The 2,833-nt window shown below is 42.0% G+C and overlaps 1 non-coding gene across 1 annotated transcript; it reads left to right on the top strand.

Moving 5' to 3' along the window:
* The first annotated feature begins 1,726 nt into the window (after positions 1-1,726).
* Positions 1,727-1,833, top strand: LOC150037360 (small nucleolar RNA R71). Its single transcript, XR_016528851.1, has one exon. It is a non-coding gene; the product is annotated as a small nucleolar RNA R71 (small nucleolar RNA).
* The last annotated feature ends 1,000 nt before the right edge of the window (positions 1,834-2,833 follow it).

The following is a 2,833-nucleotide window of genomic DNA, read 5'->3' as shown; positions in this document are numbered from 1 at the left end:
GCAGTTACGGATGTGTTGGCATCCTCTTCTTCACACTCTTCATCAGACTTTTCTTCTTCAATCAAATTCATGTCATCATCAGAATCTTGCAGGTCTTCCTCATCAGGAAATTTCATGGCACGAATTATATTAAACTTGAGCTTCTGTCCGTTTATGCTCAAAGCGATTTCTCCCTTGTGCACATTAATTTGAGCACGACCCATTGATAGGAAAGGTCGCCCCAAAATGATGGGCACATCTTTATCGGCCTCATACTCTGGGATGATGAAGTCAGTTGGAAAAATAAATTTATCAATCGTGATCAGCACATCCTTCACCTTACCTTTTGGATGAACTAGAGATCTATCTGCTAATTGGAGAGTCACAGAAGTAGGCACAAGTTGCCCCACATTTAATTGTCGAAAGATTGACAACGATATCAAATTTATGCTTGCCCCCAAGTCACACAGGGATTGCCCAATATAGAGTCCTTTTATGGAGCAAGGAATAGTGAAGCTTCTAGGATCGCTCATCTTCGGTGGGATAATAGATTTGGAACTTTGCATTAGTGCCACCGTGGCAAATTTTCCAGCGCCTCTCTTCTTAGTTACCATGTCCTTTAGAAACTTGGCATAGGCAGGCATTTCCTCAATCGCTTCACTGAAAGGAATATTAACATGTAACTTTTTTTAACATAGATAAGAAGCGTTGGTACTGTATCTTTTCGTTTTTCTTTATTACTATACCTCTTCGTTTTTCTTCTTTCTTAACCTCTGAGGGAAAGGTGGTAACTGGACTTTCACGGTTCCTGTTTCATTTGACTTTGAGGTCGATGCAGCCTCAGGTTCCACTGCTTCATTCTCTCTTTCTTCTTTTTGCGTTACCGCAATCTCAGGTTCAGTTGCAATGGAAGTTGTTCTACTCTGATCCTTTTTTTCTCCCTCCACAGTCTTTCCACTGCGCAATGTCACAACTTGACATTGCTTCTTACCCGATCCCCCTGGGTTGCGTGGAAGCTTGGTTGAACTTGGCAACACCTCTTGCGGTCTACTTTTCAGCTCACTTGCAATTTGGCTCATTTGCAATTCGAGATTGCAGATGGCGTAGCCTGACTTTGAAGCACTGTCTTGTTTTTCTCTATATATTGCTTCAATAGGCTTTCTAGAGAAGAAGATTGTGGTGGTTGTTGTGAGCTACTTGCTTGGTTGCTCTGTTGACCGTTACTGCGTTGAAAGAATCTTGGTGGCCCTTCTTTTTGCGCCACAGATTGAGAATTTTGTTGTTGATTCTTCCAAACAAAATTGGGATGGTTTTTCCACCCGGGGTTGTAGGTGTTTGAAAAGGGGTTATTCTTTACAAAATATATAGACTGTGGATTTTGCCGGCAATCCTCCATCGCATGCCCATCACCGCAAGTCGCACACCTTGCAATGTTTTGACTTATTGCGTTGATTTGCCCACCTTGCGGTGTGGGCTACTGATCGTCATTCCTTGAATCAAATTCATAATTGCGATCATTTGATTTTGCAATGAGACAATAGCACCGTTATTTGCGTCAGAATCTTTGAGTCTTAATCTCTGATCACTCTCCCTCCAGTCTTCATGATTTTTGGAGATGCGGTCATGGATATTCTTTGCCTCATCATAAGTCTTGTCAAGCAGACCATCAGTTGCTGCCACATTGGCAGCGGTCTGCGAAGCAGGATTCAAACTGTGGTAGAAAATTTTCATTTGCAGGCAATCTGATAGCCCATTATGCGGACAATCTCGGACCAACCTTTTAAACCTAGCCCAAGCATCACTGAACGATTCGCCCATATCTTGTTCAAAATTAGTAATAAGTTTTCTTCGTCTTGCGTTTTCGGTAGGTAGAAAATACTTCTTCATAAACTTCTCCACCACCTACTCCCAAGAAGTGATCTCTCCTGGTTCGAGCGAATAAGCCCATTACCTAGCCTGATCACAGAGAGAAAATGGGAACAACGTTAGTCGAACTTCTTCAGCAGAGATGTTCGGGAACACAAAAGTATTGCAGATTTCAATAAAACTTCGGAGATGGGCGTGTGGATCCTCGCCACGCCTTCCTCCAAATTGACCTGCAGCCTGGATCATCTGCAGCATCACCGGTTTCATTTTAAATCTACTTCAGTCTAAAGCAAGTCTCATGATTCCCGGAGAGAAATCATGGAGGTTTGGCGATGCATAGTCCCTAATGGGCCTATTGCGATCGTTTGCCAACAGAATCGGATTTTCCATGACATTGTTGTTGTTTGGTGCTTCATTCCTAGGCTGCTCCGCCATCTCTTCTTTATCGGACTGTGGTTGCTGTTGGCGGTCTCTTAGTCTCCTTCAAAATGTTCTCTCAATCTCTGGGTCGTAGTTCGCTTGAGATTGAAAATTCTGCAAAGAAATCACAAAAATTACCGTAAACAACTATTTTACTGAAGTTCCCGGCAACGACGCCAAAAACTTGATGCTTGAATTTTTATGAAGTGAAAATATGGATGATATGCGTTGATGGATTGCGTTGTGCACTCAAGTTTCCCCAGCGGAATCCAAGTGTAAATTCCTCTGAGTTTCCTGGTAAGTCCAGGGTCGAACATAGGGACTTGTGAAAATAGTTGTGTTGATAATGTTTATGAAAATTTTGTGGTAACCAAGTAAATAAATAAAGTATGGGTGTGTTGTTGCGTTGATAAAAAAAAGCGTAAATAAAGGCGGCTGATTTGAGAAAAAGAGTTGTGTTGATAGATGCAATGAGTATGCGATGAACAGGTTTAGAAGATCTTTAGCTAGAGTTACTCGGGAATGTGTCAAACTTTGCGATCATGTTACAACCATGCACAACAAGTCA

Source organism: Benincasa hispida, chromosome 3 (assembly GCF_027475165.1).
Source record: "Benincasa hispida cultivar pf3 chromosome 3, pf3_genome.v1.1, whole genome shotgun sequence".
Taxonomy (NCBI): Eukaryota; Viridiplantae; Streptophyta; class Magnoliopsida; order Cucurbitales; family Cucurbitaceae; genus Benincasa; species Benincasa hispida.
Note: the sequence above shows the minus strand (reverse complement) of the source record. Positions and strands in the feature narration are given on the sequence as shown.